The sequence below is a fragment of the Gopherus flavomarginatus genome (genome assembly GCF_025201925.1).
Source record: "Gopherus flavomarginatus isolate rGopFla2 chromosome 13 unlocalized genomic scaffold, rGopFla2.mat.asm SUPER_13_unloc_1, whole genome shotgun sequence".
Lineage (NCBI taxonomy): Eukaryota > Metazoa > Chordata > Testudines > Testudinidae > Gopherus > Gopherus flavomarginatus.
This window is the reverse complement of record NW_026114609.1, coordinates 973322-995985: the sequence shown is the minus strand read 5'-3', so window position 1 is coordinate 995985 and position 22664 is coordinate 973322. Positions and strand designations below refer to the sequence as shown.

The 22664-nt window shown below is 49.6% G+C and overlaps 1 long non-coding RNA gene and 3 other non-coding genes across 4 annotated transcripts in view; 1 reads left to right on the top strand and 3 right to left on the bottom strand.

Moving 5' to 3' along the window:
* The window catches only part of LOC127041002 (uncharacterized), a 150899-nt gene that overhangs the window by 102756 nt on the left and 25479 nt on the right, over positions 1-22664 (bottom strand). The gene's annotated exons all lie outside the window — the stretch shown is intronic.
* On the bottom strand, positions 5474-5555 carry TRNAS-AGA (transfer RNA serine (anticodon AGA)). Its single transcript has one exon. It is a non-coding gene; the product is annotated as a tRNA-Ser (tRNA).
* Positions 14112-14184, bottom strand: TRNAF-AAA (transfer RNA phenylalanine (anticodon AAA)). Its single transcript has one exon. It is a non-coding gene; the product is annotated as a tRNA-Phe (tRNA).
* TRNAQ-CUG (transfer RNA glutamine (anticodon CUG)) lies at positions 16998-17069 on the top strand. Its single transcript has one exon. It is a non-coding gene; the product is annotated as a tRNA-Gln (tRNA).

Below are 22664 nucleotides of genomic sequence, written 5' to 3'. Positions count from 1 at the left end.
ATATTTCTGTAATGCACACAGAGCAAACTTCATAACTTCCCAAACCAATGTGAACACATAGAATGCAAGAAGACATTAATGTTCAACAGATGAACAGTTCAAGATTTTTGAAATGATCCCTCACCAGGCAGACTTTGTTCAAAATGTATCATCACTATATGAGAGTGGTGAATATGGGGCTTGCAGAGTGCTGCTTTGAGCACAGCTTGCCACCCCTGGGCTTACATTGCAATGGGAACGTGCCCTTAGAGTCTATCTCTCCCGGGATAAAGATGGCAGGATGACTGGCCTGGGTCATCTGACTTGGGCTCATTATGCTAAGGCTGAGAGGCTAAAAACTGTGGTGCAGATATTTGTGTTCACACTGAAACCTGAGTTCAGAAACCATCGCCCCTCGTGGGGTCTCAGAGGTTGGGCTCAAGTCCATAGGTCTGCATTGTCATTTTATAGTCTTGCAGTCCCAGCCCCATAAGCCTGAGTCAGCTGACCCAGGCTTTGAGACAGCTGCTCTGGGTGTGTTAACGGCAGTGTAGACATAATGTTAGGGTACGTCTCCAGTGCAATGAAACATCCAGGGCAGGCCTGTGTTGGAGTTATCAGGGTAATGTGGCTTCTTCTGTAAAGTTGCAGTGTACGTGTCACAGCTCAGGCTCAGTACCCTGCTCTGGGAGCCCAGAAGGTTGGGAGGGAGTTTAGCAAGTGAAAATGGTAAAACCGCAGTGAAGTATTACCCTGGAGTCATGTCAGTTCTCCATTGGTCTTTGTGCTTTTGGGGCAGGGATAATAACTCTCAGTGGTGCCTTGTTGAGTGGCTTTTGGGGCACCTGCTCTTGGCTCCTGTCAGAAGAGAAGATTCAGAGCTAGATGGTCCTTTGGTCTAGCCCAGTGTGGTTTTTCTTATGGTTTAAATTACACTCCAGGCACTGATAATAGAGTTACTGAAAGTTTAGGAGTTAGCAGCTGGTAGGTTGTGCATGACCCCCTGGGGCAGGGGCAGGGGCAGGGGCAGGTCTGGGCTCTCACACCAAATGCTCTTTGTGGCTGCCAGAATCTGTGGGCTGCTCGTTTAGGTTACACTGAGTGTTAAGTCCTGCTTTGTGCACAGTGTATGAGAATGAAAATCCTAAACCGCCCTTTGAAATAACGAATGTAGCAGGACGTGTTATTGTCCCTGCCCCAAAGCAGACAGACCAATGGAGAAATGCCATTGAGTCCAGGGTAATACTTCATTGCGGTTTTACCTTTTTTGCTTGCTAAACTCCCTTGCAGCTTTGAGGGGGCCCAGAGCCCAGTATTGGAAGCACCTGACCTTTCTTTCTTCTCTTGCTCTTTGTCAGCAAGGGGAAGAAAAAGAAGCTCTCCTTCAAGCGGGAGTCAGAAGGGCGACGTCAGGATGACTTCCTGAGTGCCGGCTCTAGTCATTTGCTCTACCAGCTGACCTATCGAAGGGCTGCCACTTCTCTCTCCAGGTTCGCCCATTGGTGTGTTCAGAATGGAGAGGGGTAACTAATGGTGTTCCCCAATGGTCAGTCCTAGGAGCACTCTTATTCAATTTATTCATAAATGATCTGGAGAAAGAGGTAAACGGAGGTGGCAAAGTTTGCAGATGACACTAATCTGCTCAAGATAGTTAAGACCAAAGCAGACAGTGAAGAACTTCAGAGACGTATCACAAAACTGTGATTGGGCAACAAAATGGCAAATGAAATTTAATGTGGATAAATGTCAAGTAATGCACACTGGAAAAAATACCCTCAACTATACATACAATATGATGGAGGCTAATTTAGCTATAAATAATCAGGAAAGAAATCTTGGAGTCATCATGGATAATTCTCTGAAGACTACCATGCAGAGTGCAGCAGCAGTCAAAAGAGCAAACAGGATGTTAGGAATCATTAAAAAAAGGAGAATAAGATAGAGAATATCTTACTGCCTTTATATAAATCCATGGTACACCCACATCTTGAATACTGTGTACAGATGTGGTCTCCTCTTTTCAAAAAAGATATACTGGCATTAGAAAAGGTTCAGAGAAGGGCAACTAAAATGATTACGGGTTTGGAATGGGTCCCATATGAGGAGAGATTAAAGAGACTAGAAATTTTCAGCTTGGAAAACAGAAGACTAAGAGGGGATATGATAGAGGTATATAAAATCATGAGTGGTGTGGAGAAAGTGAATAAGGAAAAGTTATTTACTTGATCCCATAATGTAAGACCTAGGGGCCACCAAATGAAATTAATAGGTAGCAGGTTTAAAACAAATAAAAGGAAGTTCTTCTTCACACAGTGCACAGTCAACTTGTGGAACTCCTTACCTGAGGACGTTGTGAAGGCTGGGACTATAACAATGTTTAAAAGAGAACTGGATAAATTCATGGTAGCTAGGTCCATAAATGGCTATTAGCCAGGAAGGGTAAAAAATGGTGTCCCTAGCTTCTGTTCATCAGAGGATGGAGATGGATGGCAGGAGAGAGATCACTTGATCACTGCCTATTAGCTTCACTCCCTCTGGGGCACCCGGCATTGACCACTGTTGGTAAACAGATACTGGGCTAGATGGACCTTTGGTCTGACCCAGTATGGCCGTTCTTATGTTCTTATGGGGCATCTTCTACACGGCGACTGGGCAGTTGACTGACTTTAAATCTAGCTAGCTCTGTTGGTAGAGCATGATGCTCTTAATCCCACCATCCTAAATTCAAGCCCCATGGTGGGTGATAGCGACAGCCCTTAGGTGTCACTCTTCTGCTAATAGTCACAGATCAAAAGGAAACAAACTCTCTGTGCTCTTGGGCAGGTCATGTTTCTTTTTCTCTCTGAGCTTCACTAAAACATGAAGAGAGAACAAACTGACATTTGCATCCTATGTGAAGAGAGTATTTTCTCCTCTTCCATGGTACCCCAGGCAAGAAGAGGGGATAATAACCAGTTAACGGATGATTGCAGAAGGAAAAGTTTGGTCTTTATAAATAGGACAATTATCATTTGGTCTCCATGTCCACTGATGGTAGGACAAGAAGTAATGGGCTTAATCTGCAGCCAGGGAGATTCACGTTAGATATTGGGAACAGCTTTCTAACTCTGAGGGTAGTTAAGCTCTGGAATAGGCTCCCAAGGGTGTCTGTGGAGTCTCTGTCCTAGGAGGCTTTTAAGAACAGGTTGAACAAACCTCTGTTAAGGATACTCTGCATATACTTGGTCCCATAGACAACCTGCTCTGGCTCTGGTTCCCTCCTTCTGCTCCCTGCCTGGGCCGGCTGCTCTGGGCACTTGGTCCCACATGCCCCCAATGCATCGTCTCTGCTTGGCTCTGCTTCAGCAGAGAGGGCTGGATTTCATGACCTCTCCAGGGCGCTTGCAACCGTACAGCTCTATAATTCGATGCCATCGCAATACAATACAAACAACAACAAAAGTGGAAACACCCCAATCTAACATCTAACAATTCAGCGTGAACTGACATTCCGCAGCACAAAGTGACAACACGTAGGAGTGCAAAGCCCGACAATTCAGCACCATGGAAATGAACGCCCCATGGGGCAGAATGACGCACTGCAAAAGAGCTCAGCTCAAACCAACGCAACACAAGCCAGTGCAAAACCATACAACATGAAACAATGCATCAGAGTGCAAAGGTTCACTGTGCAAAACAGCTCAGCGTGGAACAACGACACAGCACAAACCCACACAACAGAATCATATAGAAAGGTAGGGCAGGGAGGGACCCTGAGAGTCAGGACCAAGTCTCCCTAGGCCACCCCGACAGGTGTTTGAAGAACAGGGAAACAAAGGGCACCACACACTTATGTTTTTTGGATGAGCAAAGAAAAGGGAGCAGCATTGTCCCCCTCGGGTAGCCCCTGTTCAATTCCAGGTCAGAAAACAAAACTCTTCTGCAAGAATATCCAAAAAATATTGTGTTTCACTTCACTTCATAAGTACAGTTGTGTGGCAATTAAATGATGACTCTAAAGTTTCATAAAAGTGTGGGAAATATGGATGTATCTGAGGAAATGGCTTGGAATGAAGGAAGACAAAAACTGATGGGTCGAGAGAACAGGCCCTGTTTCCCCCTGGTTTGGAACTTCTCTCACAACTACTGGAAGAGAAAAGCTAAGCAAATGGGGTTCTATTGTTGCAAAGGAGATTGAAGTGAGGCCATTTTCTGCAGATAGAATTAAATGGTCATGTCAGGAGTGGGATTTGAAACCACGTCTCCTTGCAGAGACCAGAACACCCAATGGATTGGAAAAAAAGAAACTTATAACTAGTACTTTAGACCAGTCCACCATCCTGATACTACAAAGAAGGTGACTTATCAACCCTAGTTTTCATTAATAGTCGATGAACTCTTTAGGGAGGTCACGATGGCACATCTCTTTCAACTCCTAGAGACCTTCTACAGCACAGCTGATTTTTAGATACACTCACCCGGACCTAAAGTTACACGTTTCCTGGAGCTCCATGAGTTCTGCAGTGTTGGAATCTCCCTGTTCGCTTTTTAAGTGAACAAAAGATGGGTGCTGGCATTCAGAGAGAGTAATGATGAACCTGAAAATCCTGCCCTGTGCGCCAGACAGTTAAGCAACCAGCACCCACAACCTCTACTATGATAGCATCCTTTCTGGGAACAACTCACTTACCAACAGCTGGGGTGTGAAATCCTCATTTCTTTGTTGTTCTGTCACTGTAGTCCCCACTTTCCTATTACGTGTCTGTATAATCTCTGTCTGGTTCTGTAACCGTTTCTGTCTGCTGTATAATTAATTTGTTTTGCGTAAACCAATTAAGGTGGTGGGATATAATTGGTTAGATAATCATGTTACAATATGTTAGGATTGGTCAGTAAAATGATTGGTTAAGATAGAGCTAAGCAGAACTCAAGTTTTACTATATAGTCTGCAGTCAATCAGGAAGTAATGGGGGGAATGCGAATGGGAATTGGGGTAGGGGAATTGGAATTATGTTTTGCTAAGGGGGGGAATAGGAACAGGGAAGGGGAACAGGGACACAGGCAAGCCTCTGTGGTGTCAGAGCTGGGAAGGGGGATCCTGAGGAAGGAAACTGGAATCATTGCTTGCTGGAAGTTTACCCCAATAAACATTGAATTGTTTGCACCTTTGAGCTTCATGCATTGCTGCTCTCTGGTCACGTGAGAAGGACCAGGGAATGGGAGGGTGATGGGATAAACCCTCTAACAAGTACGTCTTTCAGGGTGTGAAACCCCCCAGAACCAGTATAATAAAGCTGACCTAAGCCATGTTTAGATAGTGCTAAATGAAAGGAAAGATTGTTTTGCCAATGCAGCTATTACAGGGATGGAAAACCTCTTCCCTCACTGTAGCAGCTGTCTACTCCACAGTGCTATAGCAGTATTTTAAACACAGCCAGCCTCAAAGGGAGACCAGATCTGGCTTCATCAATGGTCAGGCACTAAGACAGCAGTAATGACAGCACACTAATGCTTTCGTAGTTGGCAGGATTCAAACCTGCGTGGGGTGACCCCAATGGATTTCTAGTCCATCGTTTTAACCACTCGGCCACAACTACTTCATGAACAGTTGCTGCCCTATATGGTAATTCTGTTCTCACAGAAGTGTCACTTCAAATGGCTCAGACCAGCTTCCCCAGCACACTCACGGCTGTGCATTAGTGTAAGTGTGTCCATGGTGAACAGCAAGAGTTCCTGCCCATTTTCCTTCCAGCTGGAACATGATTAGTGTGTTTGTGGCTAACGACATTGCTATAGATTGTTGTTCATTCCTCACACTGACAATTCAGACAGTCCCTTTCCAATTCAAATCTCCACCATATCATTCCAATAGCCGGGGGGAGGATTTCTCTGGGGCACTGAAATGTTTCAGGGGATTGGTGTGTGAGCTCTGCCTTGCATTCCATCCCTGATGTTTCATGGACTAACAACAGCAGCAGAAAGAAAGAGCCGAGCCAATATCTCCCTGGCAGGGTTGCAGGTGACCATGTCCCCTCCGTCTGACCATTGCCATTGCAGGAGAGAAGGGTTCACTGGAATCGAATGCCCTGGCTCAGACAAGAGACACAGGGAGGTTTTACTGTTATTGGATCTGTGCAAAGGAAATTGTGCCTCTGTGTGAAATTGAGAAGGGAAATGAAACGTCCACATGGTGCCCCAGTGTCTTAAGGAATGTGGGCGATGGACTCTGGCTGAGAAATGATTTAACAGGAATTTGTATCAATGTATTGCCCTGATTAAAAGCTATGGCTGTAAGATGCCACTGTTGTTAGTACTTGAACCTGCGTGGAGACACCCGAGTGGGTGTCAAGTCCACTGCCTTAACGAGAGGTAGTTGATTATTTTGTCAAGATCCAAATTTCTTGTTCAAGGTCTAGTCAATGTCTAGATGACAGAGAAAATAATACACTGATGATAATAAGAAGAATTTAGAAATATTTACAGTTGCTATGGGCATAACTATGATGATTGTTTTATGTTTCACTCTTTATATCTGACACCACCATCACCTTTCCCTTTAGCCTTGTAGTTTACCAAGGGGAAAACTAAACATCTCTTCAGATACAAGGGAGTGTTTGTGTTCACTCCTGCTAGCTACACAGAGGCTTGATGTAGCTGTTTCAATCCTCCGGCTCTGCCCTGATAAGTAACATTTCAGAGTGTCACTGAACTGAAGGAGGGAGATCATTTTTTGACAGATTACGCTTCCTCTTAAAGGTGTTTGTCTGGCTGGCAGCCCTGGTTCCCAGGTCTCTCCTGAGGGAAGAAAGTTTCTGTGCAAAATACTAAAACTTTTAACAGTTAGGAGGGAAAGGCGATGGCCACATGATGGGGCCAGTATGTACCACAACATGATTCTTTTATGTGAGATGACTCTGAAGATTGACTGATCTCCACTTCCTTGGATTTGAAGAGATGTTTAGTTTTGTACTTGAGAACCTGTAAGGCTGAAGCAATTTTATGGATAATGACACTACAATTGAAGGGTTATTTAATGTTGTAGAAATCATTAAAAACACTTAGTTTCAACTTGAGCTGCCTGTTATTAAAGTCTGGTTTCCCCACGTCAGTTCCATAAGCTCTGCTAGAAAGGCCGTGGGTTCTCTCCTGCCTTGGTGGGAACTAAAGGCAATCATCCCCTGCTGCCCTTGGCTTCAGGCTGATTTTTCTGGGGAGGGGATGTGGAATTGGTTTGTTTGCTATTGAGAGGGAGCTGGGCCAGTTCTCAGGGAACGAGAACTCCTAGCACCTTCCCAGCCCAACCCAGGCTGCTGCCCTGTCCCAGCCTCTGTTCCCCTGGGAGCCCTGCTTGTTTGACTCTAGAGCAGGCAGGGAGCAGCAGCTGAGGCAGAGGACAACCTGGGCTGGGCAGATGCTAGGAGCAGAGCACCAGAGGCCTCTACTGGCTCCCTCCTCAGCAGCAAACAATCAGTCCCCACACACACCCTGGGACAGCAGCCTGGAGCCAAGGACAGTGTCCAGTGGGGGGTTCTCTTTTTCCTCTTCCTGGGGTGAGCAGGGACCTGGGGGTGTTTCTTGCAGGGCAGTTGGAACTGAATTGGGGAACAGGCTTTTAATAACAGGCAGCTCAAGTTCAGACTAATTTTGTTACAATTTTCTTTATAATGTAAAATAATTCAAAAGTAAATGGGCAGGAATGATTGGAACTCTTTTCTCCCTGTCGTACAAAGAAATGGCTTTTTGGCTTTTCATGATACAGGAGTCAGGTTCGTTCACTGTGCAGAATCAATGTGCACAGAAGCCTGTTGTGTTTCATTTCTTTAGTTCTGCTGCCCTCATGTGGCCATTTCCTTCCCCTCCTTTCTGTCCAAAGTGAAGAGCCCAGTTCCTGCAGGGAGAGAAGGATATCTTTCTTCTTTCCTTCCTCAAAAGCCCCCTTCCTTGGAAAGCCCTTTGCTGGGTCTGGGTGGGGAACAGCCATTCCTGAGGATTAATTTCACACCATATTTGGGGTTGATATATAGATTTTACAGCCAGACTAGATCACTAGGTACCTCTGCTCTGACCTGATTCAGAACAGAGTCCAGAGAATTTTATCCAGTGACTCCTACACCCACCCCAAGATCTTCTGGCTGAGCGAGGAGGGCTCATTCAGAAAGTCATCGTGTTTGGATGTAAAGGTGGGAAATGATGGGGAAATTGGTCCCTCTTTCAAGTTTCAATGTTGTAACTTCTACATCTAGACCGAGGTAGCCAACCTGAGCCTGAGAAGGAGCCAGAATTTCCCAATGTAACCGCCAAATGTGCACCTTTGTATGCAACTACTGAGTCAATTGTGAACCTTCCCATCATTATCCCTCTGAAATAATGATGTGATGGATACTTGGCTGTATATCCCAGTGTGCCCTGCACGTCTACAAGCGGCATTAGCCAATCCAACCATTCAGCACTTGCAGATGGGCACCTCTGTACTGTGCCTGAGTCTTGTACAGCTATGAAAGGCTGATAGATGCCAATATTTCCCTGTCTTTTTAACCTGCACTAATACCAGGCCAGGCCAGGACTGGGAAGAGAGACAGAGCAGCAGGTTTCCCATATTGTATCCATTTTCCTTTTTCTTGACCAGTTTCTTCTCTGCATAACTTGTACTTTTTTTATTGTGAGCTTGGTTAGCTCAGCTGGTAGAATGTCAGACTTTTAATCTGAGGGTCCAGGGTTCAAGTACCTGGTCAGATAATAAACTACTCACTATATCTTTAAACATTGTTCTTCTGATGTCCTCTTTGGTGTTACTTTTTCTCTTCAAGACTGTGCCTTTCCTAAGAAGGGCCTTTGTGTGTGTGGGTTTGAAGGGGCAACTTCCTAACATCCTCACTGTCCTTGCAGCCTGGAGGAATAAAGGCCTCTGGGCACACAGCATGTTCCTCCCCTGCATGCACACACAGAAAACAAAACAGAATATCTCTAAGGAATTAGAATCACCTGCGGCCTTCCTCTATCCTGCTGGATCCCCAAATGATGATGCTCTTCAGCCTAAACCCATGTCCCCTCTACTCCCAGTGACCCTCAGTCCCAATCCACTGCCCCTCCTATGCACACTGCTCCTCACTCCCAACCAGAGCCTACTCCTCTTCACCTTTCTCCTCTATCCCAACCCACAGCCCCCTCCTATTTCCAGTGCCCCTCAATCCCAACGCACAGGCCCCTCCTATTCCCAGTGCCCCTCAATCCCAAACCACAGCTCCCTCCTTCCCTCCAGCAGCAGGTGCTTCAGACTCCCTCAGGAAGATTTTCTTGCAAGGTTTCATGTATGAGTCTGAATGTGGATTTTACAGTGCGTTGGAAATATGTTGCATTGCTTGCCAAAATGATCACTTTTGGCTCGTGTTGGATTCCCAGGCTCCTTGTTATTGGGACAGGAGAAAGAAAGAGTTGTTATCCTTGTTGTGTGAATCAAGGGCAGCACAGCTGTGCTTGGCAGACCCCGATAGAGGGACTCACCCTCAATTCAATAGCACTTGGTAGGCAGGGGACAAGGGTTCCAGGACCAAGTGGGCTGGGGTCCCAATACTAAAATTTAGGTGTTAAATCAACTTTAGGACAGGGTGGCAGTGGAGGGATGAGTGAGTTCCTAGACAAGACAGTGATGTACGGTGCCTTCTTATTTTCCCTCTTTTCCACTCAGGATGGCAGATGAACTCTACAGAGGCACCTCTGGGCTTGCACTGACTAAGGACAACAGCTGTGAGTGGAGTAACGGGGGGGCTCATATTTAAGGACTTTTGGTTGCTGGACCTACAAACCGTAGGGATAAGGACACTGCCCAGCTTATTTCGGGGTGGGTCTTTTCCTCGTGGTTTATGTTTATGTGTTGGGGCTGCTGACATGACTTCTGCTAACCCTAGGCTTACATTGCAATGTAGACATATCCTAAGAGGGCATCTATACTGTGATAAAATCCCGCTTACCTGGATGATCTGATTTGGGCTCCTGGGGATCAGACTGGAGCCCAGGCTTGGAAACCCTCACTCCTTGTGGGGTCTCGGAGGCTGGGCTGAAGCTCAAGTGTCTACACTGTAATTTTATAACCCTGCAGCACAAGCCCCACAAGCCTGAATCAACTGACTCAGGGTTTGAGAATAGTGACTTGGGTGTGTTAATGGCAGTGTAGACATAATGCTCGGCTATGTCCACACTGCAATGAAACACCCAAGGCTGTCCTGTGCCAGCTCAGGCTCCTGAGGGTTTTGGCCGTGGGGTGGTAAATTTGCACTGTAGACATCTCAGCTCAAGCTCAATATCGGGCTCTGGGAGCCCTCAAGGTTGGGAGGGAGTTTAGCAAGCAAAAAAGGTAAAATGGCAGTGGAGTAATACGCTGGACTCAGTGGCATTTCTCCATTGGTCTGTCTGCTTTGGGGCAGTGACAATAACATGTCCTGCTGCATTCGTTATTTCAAAGGGTGGTTTAGGATTTTCATTCTCACACACGGTGCATGAAGCAGTGCTCAACCCTTGATGCAAACTAAATGAGCTGCTCACAGATTCTGACAGCCACAATGAGCAATTGGTGTGAGAGCCCAGACCTGCCCCTGTCCCAGAGGGTGGGGCTCATCTATGACAGGCTGGACCACTGACCTATCAGCTCTTAACTCCCAAACTTCCAGTAATTCTGTTATCAGTGCCTGTGAGTATAATTTAAACTGCCATACTGGGCTGGACCAAAGGCCCATCAAGCTCTGTGTTTTGTCCATTGGCAGTAGCCAATAGCAGGTGCCTCAAGAGTTAATCAACAAGGCACCACTGAGAGTTGAATCCAGGATCTCCTGCTTACAAGACAGGGGCTTTAACCAGCTAAGCCATGGTGCCCACCTGTGGTTGAAGCACAGTGTCTGTGCACACCTGACTCCCTGCCATCCCCACTGGGGCCTGACAAGCTTTGCTTGTGTTTGGATTCTCCAAAGCAGAGAAGCAGGTGAGCTTTTCCTTGCAAGCTCTGTGTGTGTGTGTGTGATTCTTTGGCCAGGTCTGCACTACAAAGTTATTTCAGCATCATTGTATTGCTCAGGTGTGTGAAAAACACACAACGCTCCCTTGGTCAGCAGCTTTTGGCTAGTGCACACACTGCAATGCCATGTCTGGCAACAAAACTGCCCTGTTTTGGTGACAAAATAAAACCACCTCGACGAGAGGCCTAGAGCTTTGTGCAGCAAACTTAAAGTGACAAATTGTCAGTGTAAATGCTGCTGTTCACCCACGAAAGCTCATGCTCCAAAACGTCTGTTAGTCTATAAGGTGCCACAGGATTCTTTGCTGCTGTTCATTATATCACCATAACTGGCCTCTACCAGTATCCCATAATGCCCACTGTGAACTCACCTGCCCTGCGTTCCTGCTACAGAGGCTGGGCCCCTCCCCTTTCATAGTTCCAGAAAGTTCTGAGAGCTGAGCCACTCTCTGCCCTGGGATTAGGTTGATATACTGCATTGCCAGCCTAAGTAACGTAATTACACCAACCTAATTTTGTAGTGTAGATCTGTCCAAAGAATCACACACACATCTTGGGAGCAAAACTTCACCTGCTCTTCTGCTTTACAGAAGCCAAACACGAGCAACATTTGTCAGGACCCAGTGGGGATTGGCAGACAGTTAGGTGTGGGCAGACACGGTGCTTTAAGTAACAGCAGGTACCATGGCTTAGGTGGTTAAAGTACCTGTTTTGTAAAGAGGAGATCCTGGATTCAACTCCCAGTGGTGCCTTGGGGAGTGGCTTTTGGGGCACCGGGCATTGGCTACTGATAGAAGACAAGATTCAGAACTAGATGGACCTATGGTTTAAATTACACGCACAGGCACTGATAATAGAGTTACTAAAAGTTTGGGTGTTAAGAGCTGATAGGTCAGTGGTCCATTCCCCTCAATGCAGTTTTACTATTTCCACTTGCTAAACTCCCTCCAAACCTCTATAAAATTACAGTGCAGACATATGGGCTTGAGGCCCCATGAGGGGTGAGGGTTTCTGAGTCCAGGCTTCAGTGTGAACACAAATATTTGCACCACAGTTTTTAGCCTCTCAGCTTTACGTCCATGAGCCCAAGTCAGATGAGCCAGGCCAGCCCTGCTGCCATCTTTATCCCAGGAGAGTTGGACTCTAAGGGTACGTCTCCATTGCAATGGATGCCCAGGTGTGGCACACTGTGCTCAAAGCAGCACCCTGGAAGCCCCATATTCACCACTCTCATATAATGATCATATGGTTTGTACAAGTCTGCCTTGTGAGGATGGACACTGCTTGATTCACATCCTAGCAAAGGAGCTTCCTAACAAGCTGGAAGAAAATATGAAAGAAGGGTAGAGACACCATGATTTGGCCTCTCTCCCCCATAACTCAACAGCTGGAAACACACCTGGAGGACAAAGACTGAGCTGAACTGATTCAGAAATCAGAAGAGAATACTAATAATACATTCAAACCAAATTCCCCAACCAGACTAGTATTGGTTTCTCAGCAGGATTCCTGGGCCCAGCCTTGTTGGGGTTACAAGGACTCTGCCACACATGAGAGTAGAAAGAGCATCTTTGGGGTCAGGCAGGCCTCTGGTACGGGGGTGGGGACTGAGATCCTTTCTCTGGCTAATTGCACCAGGGTCATGTATAAACCAGGGAAGTTCCCCACAATAGCCGGACCTGAACCCCCTGTACACTTGCCCTCTGTACTCATTGCTTCTCTGTCTCTCTTCCCCTCATCTCTGCTGCTCTCCCTCTGAGCTTTCTCGGCACCTGGCCCCACAGCGCTTCCTGCCAGCCAGAGACTGCTTGTTCTAGGCCTGTTCCTGTGGATGTGGCCTCTCTCCTGATTCCTGAGGAAAGGAACCTTTCCAGGAAATGGCCATGGATTCTGGGAATCTGCATGTGGCTGGTGGACAGCACCAGGAATCATTTGGCTCCTGGCACACAAGGCCACTTAAAACCTGAGCACCCAGAGAGGGGCTTGAACCTTCAGATTAAGAGCCTGATGCTTTACCAACTGAGCTGCCTGGGCTTGTTGAAACCATCTTCACCATTCACCACAAGAGCGAGCAGGTAGGCAAAAGGGAGGCAAAAAAAGTTCTAGAGAACCCTCATGTGGCCTAATGGATAAGGTGTCTGAGTGTGGATCAAAAGATTGAGGGTTGGAGTCCCTTGGTGGTTGTGTTTCTGCAGTTTTACCATTGTGCTGAAAGTCCTGTTCCCTTCAGGGCTGGAACCTCTTCTTGGCTGCTCAGGCCAATACTCTGGCTTCAGCTAGAGCCCCGGGAAGGAGTTGGGGGTTGGGTGTCACAAAGGCTGGGGCATGAGCCCCAAGTGCATCCAGTCTAGCCTTTGCCCTTTCTGACTTGTCAAAGAAAGTGGGTGACTGCCCGGGCTGGCGTATGCACCTGACCCTGTGCTGGAGGGTACTTGCTATATAGCGTCTTCAGAGCCTGGGTGTTTCTTTGCTTCTCGCCAGCTTGGGAAAAGCCTCTTGGGGTAAAATCTCCTGCCCCACTGCAAAAGTGAGCACCTTGAGTGGGACCAGTCAGAGGCCTCACCATGGGGGCTGGCTCTGCTTTCCTACCAATTTATGATGTTATCCACAGAGGATCAGCAGCTGCCCCGCATGCTGGTGACCTTCAGTGGGTGTTTGGCATGGCAGGGAGCAGCCTGGCTGAGTGTTTTTGTGCCTGTCTGAAGGCCACACAAAGGCATGGTCCTGCCCTCCTCTAGCTCTGACCTCAGTTGCTCTGTGGCTTTTAAGCCTTCCCTTGGAGCCATCAGCACCAGCTGCCTCTGCTCTAGGTGCCCAGAGGAGGAGAGGTGTGCTGGGTCAGTTTAACAGATGCCCCTTCCCTGGTACTGCCATTGCTCAGCTGCACAGAGGAGCTTCCATCCCCAATCCCTGCCTGTCACTGCCCAGCAGCCCTCTGGCACCATTCCTGAGGGCTACCCTGCCTCACTTTCTTCCTACCATGTTGGGAAAGACAGTTCTCATTATTAAAGCTGAGGTGGGCCATCTAGGGGCAGAAGCCTGTTCTATGTTTTCCTACTGCAGAGCCCAAGCTCAGGAACTCACCTTGGGTGCAGGCACTGCTGTGCTCCCAGAAAACATCCCCTGCATAAAGAGAGATGACAAGGCCTGCCAAACCCCGGGATTGAACCAAGGGTCTTTAGAGCTTTGGTCTAACGCTCTCCCAACTGAGCTACTTTGGAACCTGTGTGAAAACATTTTGGCCAGTTGCTTCTCTATCTGGAATGTTTTTGTCAGCAGTTGCACATAAAAAGGACAGGAAAACAAACGGCTGCTCCACACCCCCACCAGAGGAACCCGGCACCATTAGCTGAGGTGAGTAAGAAGAGTCCGTTGGCTGACAGGGCCTGTCCCTCAGGAGCTGGAACAGCAGCTGCTGCCTCCCCCTTGGCTCCAGGCTGTGGGAAATGCTCATTGCCTGGCTGCATGGGCGGATGCGGCTCCGTGCTCTGGAGAGCATCTGTATTGCTCTGTCAACCCCCCGTCTTCACTGAGCCAGTCTGGTAAGGTCCCAAGTGCCCCCTCTGGCCTGGCAGCTGCGAGTGTGCAGACATCAACCCCCCTGCCAGCCCCAGAGCCAGCAGAAGCGCCAGCCCCCCCAGCACCACAGGGACACTCAATGAACTTCCTGTGGGGATATGGTTCCTTGGCGTCCAGATGCTAGAGTGAGAGTCAGGAGAGAGCAGTGTCTGGCTCACCGTGGGGGAGAGAAGAGACCTGATGAGTGCGGATCTCCCTCAGCCTCCCCCGCAATGCTGGTCAGTTTTATTACCACTGTAATAGTCAGTCCTTCCCTTCAGGGCCGGCCCTAGAGGGGTCTGGGGTATGGGACAAATCCCCCCCTTTCCTCCCCAGGCCCTGCCCCCACTACACCCCTTCCCCCAAGTCCCCACCCCATCCTGTCCCATCTCTTCCCTTCTTGCACCTTCCTGCCCCATTCCTCTCCCACCCCCACCTCTTCCTGTCCCTGCTCCTTCCCCTCCCCACCCAGTGCCTCCTGCACCCCACTGAACAGCTCATCACTGGCAAGTGGGAGGCACTGAAAGGGAAGAGGAGGAGCTTGTCAGCAAGGCCTGCAGTGTGGAGGAGGAGCTGGCTGTCAATGGGTGCTGAGCACCTATTTTTTCTCTGTTGGTTCTGCAGCCCCATAGCTCCCATGAAGTCGCTGACTTGGCTCTTTTCGCACTCTAGAGAGAGGAGCAGAACCAGGGCTATGGCTGATCTATGGGGCATCAGGTGAGTGCCAGCGGCTTCAGGTGCTGAGAGTTTGCCTGACCCCTCAGGGACACAGTGTGAGGTGGTGCCCCAGGGATCTCTATGAAAGGAGCAGAACAGGATTTACTTGGGGTGGGGAGAGAATTGAGAGTATCTCAGGGGGTTGTACAGAGGTGTTGCCGGGATTAGAGACTGGCTAAAACACAGGACTCACTAGGAGCAGGATTCAAACCCGCACAGGGAAACCCTATTGGATTTCAACTCCCACATCTTAACCACTCGGCCATCACAGCTGTGAGCACAAAAATGCCCCAATGCCAGAGAAACTGGTAAAGAATCACAATGCCCAGGTGTGAAGTCATCTGAACCACAAAATTCCCACCACAAACCTGGCTCCCAAAGCACGGGGGGGATTGGGGTTTGTTCTCTTTGCTTAGCCATGTGCAGTCACACAGACAGCGCATTTAAAAGTCTACCCTCCTGCAGAGCGGGAATGGGAAATGATTCTCAACTTGAACCCTGATTTTATCGGGACTGTCCTGATATTTGCTTGTTTGTCCCGCGTCCCAACCGATGTTTGGTCGGGACCCTGGACAAACAAATAACTTTGTCCTCTGCTCCGACAGACAGGCATGGTCTGGAGGGATACTTGCCCCCCCCCCAACTCCGCCCCCTCATTCCCCCATTGGATCCATCCCCAAATCCTGGCCCTGGCCCTGCCCCCAGCCCCACCCCCTCACTGCCCCATTGGATCCCTCCCCAAATCCTTGCCCTGGCTCTGCCTCTTTCCCAAGCACGCGGCATTCTTCCTTCCTCCCAGGTTTGCACACAGGCCATGGCCATGGCCGGGAGAGCAGTGCGGAAGCTGCTTCAGCCCTGCAGCCTGCGGGGCAGCGCAATGGGGCTGGGGGCAGCATGGAGCAGGCAGGGCCCAGGTGGGTGGGGGGCAGAGACATACATGGGGTGGACACGCTCCTGCCGGGAGCTGCCTGGTTCACCCCTTGCCCGAGAGCTGCAGGAAGGGCCCGGATCATGGCTCGGCTGCAGAGCTCGGAGCCCAGGCTGGGCCCAGGAGTGAGGGGATGGGGGAGCTGGGGGTGTAGCGAAGGTTGGAGCCGAGAGTTGGTTGGAGATGGGGCTGTGCCACTGCCGCTTGGCGGCGGGGCGGCCCTCTGGTTTTTTTTTTTGCTCCGCCCCCCATGTCCTGATATTTCATCTTTGACATCTGGTCACCCTAGCCTGATATGAAGGAGGATGTCTGGACCAAGGGGCCAGGGACTGGCCTTTCCTAGAGAAACCACTGTCAAGTTTTAGCCAGTTAGGATAAGTCAGCAAATAAGAACAACTTCAGGTATCAGTGACTGCTACAGGTTGCAAATTCCTACATGTAGCAGTTTCTGGCACTACACCTGCACAGCTCTGCTCCCTGGCTCTTCTCGGGCTCCTGCTCTCTCCTTAGCTCTGCCCCACTCTCGCCCAGGCAGTTCCAGCTCACATGGAGGATGGGACCCCCTGGCCTGGTGACTCCCTCATTACACTGCCTGGCCTGTCAGTGCAGCTAACTTGGAGCTTTGGCCTCTCCCCATTGTCCCTGGGGACTGTCAGTCTCAGGGTCCTGATTTCCCATTGATCCTTCCCCCTTCTATTGGTGCTGGGAACTAGCCAACCAACCCCGCCCCCACCCGCCCACACACACTAAGTTTTAGTAAAGGGCCAAGAGCCCCCTTACACAAGCCAGCCCCATGAGGGTCACCGATGTGCAGAGAAGGCAGCACAAGCTGGTCCCATGGTGTAATGGGCAGCACTCAGGACTCTGAATCCTGTAATCTGAGTTCAAATCTCAGTGGGACCTTGTGTCGGCTTGTGGTCATAGGCAGCAGGTTATATACATTTGCGGTGCTCAGGCTCCAGGAGTGCTCAGGGCTGGGGGCTCTGCTCCAGCAATAGTTGGAGCTGGGTCTCTTCTCTGGGCCCTGGTCTCTGCCTGCCACCCCTCCCCCTGCATGTCACCCCTGCTGAGCTGTGTCTGTGCCTGACAAAAAGCAGCATGCGCCTGTCCCCTGCCTGCTCCTGCTGCTGGAGTAGAGGGATTCTGGGCAGAACTGATGGCCCAGGGTCCTAGTACCTGCTCTCCACTAATGGAAAGGCAGGCTGCCCTGAGCCTCTCCAACACCCCCAGCCCTAAAATCCCTTATCCCTCTTTCCCAGTCATGAGCCCCCCTACATCATGAACCCCCCATCTTCAGCCCCACAGCCCTCACCCCTGCACTTCCTCCAAGACGGTGCACCTCCACCCTGCATCCCTCCTGCACCCCAATCCCCAGCCCAGGATCTACACCCCAGACTTCCCCCTCAAACCTCCTCCCAGAGCCTTAGGCAGGTGGGGGTGGAGTTTGGGGGGGGGTTCTGGGCACCACCAAAATTTCTACAAACTTGCCACCCATGCTTGTGGTAAAGCCCCAGAGCTCAACTTCAACTTCCCTGTCTCCAGCTGTGTAAGAGTGAATCTTTCCCCTCCTGCTGGGTGACTCACACCTCCTAGAGCCAGGTCTTTGGCAGGGATGGCCACAATGGGTTAGGGATCTAGAACTTGCTACCTTGATAGTTGGGATTCTTGCTGCTGCACCTGATGTTCACAAGTTTTGCCCTTTTGCTTCCTACCACACTTTTCCTCTGGCCCACGTGGCGCTTGAAGAAAGGAGTGCCAGGGCTGGGATTAATAGTCAGGGCTTGGCAGGAGGGAGGAAGAGTCCCAGGCTGGAGCCCCGCACACCTTCCCTCCTCTGGGCACCTAGAGCAGAGGCAGCCCAGCTCTGTCTGCTGGATACCTCGGCAGAGTAGGTGAGTTCATGTAAATACAGTCTGGTCCCAAAGCCTCCTCCCAACCCTGGTCATCAGTAGCTGCCAGGGTAGAGCTCATTCACACCTCGCTTACAAATCATCATTTGAAATTCTAAGGTTGGCCAACACTGCCGAAGCCAATGCACCAACATTGTCAGCAAACACAACAGCTGGGTGAGGAAACCCGGCTTTGTCCAGACTTTCCAAACCTATTTTACTTTCTCAGGTACAAGTAGTTTTCATACGTTGTATCTGCTTTTAAAGTGTGTGTTAACGTTTCCATTTCCATTCAAATTTGCAACTAATGACAATATTGGCAGCGCTGCATGTAACTACCTGACCACTGAGGGAGGGGGTGTTGGGGAAATTCGGGGAAGGGGGTGCACAGCTCCCTGGCTGTGGGGCATATAGGGAATGACCAGTTTCACTGAATTGAGTCTCCTACTGCAGCACCTCAGTAGGTTACATCAGAGAGGAGCTGCAGTGTCTAGGCAGTGGGATGCCTGTGCCTTTAAGAGCCCAGCCCTGGGAAGCCCATGCTGAGAGGTGCTGCCTGTGAGAGGGGAAATAAAAAAGCCCTCTGCTCCCCCCACCCATGTTTGCAAACACTGGAGTCTCAGCCCACCGGGATAACTGTTACCCCTCTGTCCCTGCCTGTGCCGGGGTTTAACCCTCTGGCAGCGCCTCCCTCTGGGGTTAACTCCAGCTCCTTCTCCCCTCCCCGACTTTGCCCTTCAGTCCCTCTCCTAATTCTGCCTCCAGCTGCTTGACCCCTCGACCAGTCAATTTCCACCCCCTGCTCAGACTCTGGCCACCCCCTCCTCTGATTTGCCTTCCTTTGCCCCTTTTTAATCCCTGTAAAAAGTAGAGGGTGCTGGGTCCCATTCTCTGGAGGGAGGGCTGGGCACCTGGCCCCTGCCTGCCCAGTGCTCAAAGTGCCCCATGAGCTTGTGGATATTTGCCGAGTGCTGCAGGGTCACCCGAAGGGAGAGAGAGACGCGGTTAGGAGGTGATGCAGCCAAGGGTGCCTCACCCAACACTGAGATGCAGCCACCTCTGGAGTGAGTTACACAAGTCAGCAAATGAATTTCGAACAAGAAACGCACTGAAAGGACCAAGGCAGCTGCAGGAGGTGGAGAAAACCAGAAAAAGCAGTAGCCCTGGATCCTAGCCCTGCCCCTCCCCAACTCTACTCCCTAACCTACTACTCCCCTCCCACATTTGAGGGGAGAACCCAGGAGTCCTGGTCCCCAGCCTTGCCCACCCCCATATTTCGATATGGCTCCATCCAACAGCTGCCCCCACAATTGCAGGGCAGTGCCATGGGGCACACTGGGGCCTGCCTGTTTGCACAGGATGGGCAATGCCAGTGCCCCAGGGTGCAGAGAGACGATGCTAAGGGAGAAGCAGGCAGCAGACAGCTCCCATGACAGAGAAAGAAATGCTAGGGGGTGCTATGCTGCAAGGAGTGAAGGGGGTTGGCAGGGAATGGGAGGATCTTCCCTCACAGCAGGTGCATCTGTCTCCCTCCCAATTCCTCCCCCAGCCCAGGCAAATCCCGGCCCAGCTAGCAGGGTTAAATTTGGCCTGGATTCCCCAGCTGCTGGGGGTGGGGCGTGGGGCTGGGAAGCATGAGCCTCTACTCCCCCTTACCCAGACACAGTTGCATGGGTACAGACCAAAGGAGCCTGCAGCACTGCTGCCTAGAGGAAAGTGAGTCACCAGCCAGTGACAGATACATCATGGCTCTCCTCATCCTCATCCTCTTTTCCATATACAACCTGGCCAGGGGAGGGGGTGTAAACTTAGGGCAGTTGCATAGTTAACCTGTGGAACTCCTTGCAAGAGCATGATTGAAGGCCAAGACTATAACAGGGTTCAAAAAAGAACTAGATAAGTTTATGGTGGATAGATCCATCAAGGGCTATTAGGGTGAGCAGGGATGGTGCCTGTAGCCTCTGTTTGCCAGAAGCTGGGAATGGGCGGCAGGGGATGGATCACTTGATGAGTCCCTGCTCTGTTCATTCCCTCTGGGGCACCTGGCACTGGCCACTGTCGGAAGACAGGAGGATACTGGGCTAGATGGACTTTGCGTCTGAACTAATCTGACCGTTCTTATGTCTCCCTTAGCGCAGCAGTGACACCCAGTGGGCAATCAGGGTAATGCACAGAAAATGTTTCCCTTGATACAGCAGTGACACCCACTGATCAGGTGGCATAATGCACAGCGTGTGTCTGCCTTCTAGGAGCAGTGACACCCACGGACCAGTCACGGTAATACACAGTGTGTGTTTCCCACCAGTCTGGGTAAGGCACAGAGCGTGTTTCCCATGAAGCAGCTGTGACACCCAGTGACAGGAAGTGGAGTGACCTGGCCCCAGCCTGCTCCGCTCTGCCAGCTCGGGCTGGGGGACAGGGTGCTGTGTAGGGCACCAAAACATCTAGGGACAACCTTGAATAGATCATTTTTCCACAGGGACTGATAGCTGTTAGAATAGAGATATTCAGGCTGCCTATACAGGCCTAGACTTTAAGAACTTAGGTGTATTTTTATCACTTAGCCAGTGACAGGGGTATAAAACAAAACCAAAATCCCAGTCTGCCTGTGTCTGGGCCTTCTCTCCCTAGTAAAGTCTGAGCCCTTGTTTGGAGATGTCATAAACAGATAGTTAAGGGTTAATGTCTCTTTTACCTGTAAAGGGTTAAGAAGCTCCATAAAGCTGGCTGACACCTGACCAGAGGACCAATAGGGGGACAAGATGCTTTCAGATCTTGGTGGAGGGAAGTCTTTGTTTGTGCTCTTTGTTTTGGGGGTTGTCCGCTCTTGGAACTAAGAGGGAACAAACGTCCATCCAGGCTCTCCAAATCTTTCTGAATCAGTCTCTCATGTTTCAAACTTGTAAGTAATTAGCCAGGCAAGGCGTTAGTCTTATTTTTGTTTTCTCAACTTGTAAATGATCCTTGTTTGCTGAGAGGATTTTACCTCTGCTTGCTGTAACTTTGAACCTAAGGCTAGAGGGGTTTCCTCTGGGCTATATAAATCTGAGTACCCTGTAAAGTATTTTCCATCCTGATTTTACAGAGATGATTTTTATCTTTCTTTCTTTAATTACAAGTTTTTTCTTTTAAGAACCTGATTGATTTTTCCTTGTTTTAAGATCTAAGGGGATTGGGTCTGGACTCACCAGGGATTGGTGGGGGGAAAGGAATGGGGATGGTTAATTTCTCCTAATTTTAAGATCCAAGGGGTTTGGATCTGTGTTCACCAGGGAATTGCTGAAGCCTCTCAAGGCTGCCCAGGGTTGGGAATGTTTTGGGGGGGACAGGGAGTGATCCAGACAATAACTTCTGGATGGTGGCAGTGTTGCCAGATCTAAGCTAGTAATTAAGCTTAGAAGAGTCCATGCAGGTCCCCCACGTCTGTACCCTAAAGTTCAGAGTGGGGAAAAAACCTTGACAGTAGGCTAAGGCCTTTGGCTAAACAGCAGGGGCAGCCATATGCTGGGAAGTGAAGGGTCACATCCTCACCTCCCAAACCCGTCACACTGAACTAAGGTGCGGTTGGGCTGTTAGGAAGATGATCCTGTCCCAATAGTGCCCATCACTACCAGATAAAGAACCAGATCTTAAGGGAGCATCCGGTCTGGCAAGAAATCCCTTCTCAATGGTTGTGGTTGTGAAACCATCATTTCTGTAGGGTTTATCTTTATGGCCCAGCTTTTCTGTTGTCAATCTGTCTGGTCCTCTAATTCTTTCTGTCTGCTGCAGAATTAATTTTACTGGGTGTAAGTTAATTAGGGGAGTGGGATGTAATTGGTTAGAGAATTCTGTTACAATAGGTTAGAATTGGTTAATTACATTTCAGTAAAATGATTGGTTAAGGTCTCGCTGAGAATATTACTGTATCAACTGGGGTCAAAGAGGCAGTGGGTGGGGAAATTGGCATCATGCTTGCTATCGGGGAGGGTGGGAATAGGGAACGGGGAACAGGGTCACAGGCAAGGCTCTGCAGTGTCGGAGCTGGGAAGAGGGACGTTGGGTAAACACTCTGCAGTGTCAAAGCTCATAGACTCATAGACTTTAAGGTCAGAAGGGACCATTATGATCATCTAGTCTGATCTCCTGCACAACGCAGGCCACAGACTCTCACCCACCCACTCCTGTAACAAACCCCTGACCTATGTCTGAGCTATTGAAGTCCTCAACTCGTTGCTTAAAGACTTCAAGATGCAGAGAATCCTCCAGCAAGTGACCCGTGCCCTACGCTGCAGAGAAAGGTGAAAACCCCTCAGGGTCTCTGCCAATCTGCCCTGGAGGAAAATTCCTTCCTCACCCCAAATATGGTGATCAGCTAAACCTTGAGCATGTGGGCAAGACTCACCAGCCAGCACCCAGGAAAGAATTGTCTGTAGGGATGTGGGGTAAATGGTCTGTGGTGTCAGAGCTGGGAAGGGAACACAGGGGAACAGACTCTGTTGGTGTATAGAGATCAGCCTGACTGGTGTGAAGGGCTTTGGAATCTGTTTGCTTGGAAACGAACCCCAATAAACATCCCTTTGTCTGCACTTCGGACTTCTGGTCTTTTGCTGCTTGCTGTCTGTGCGAC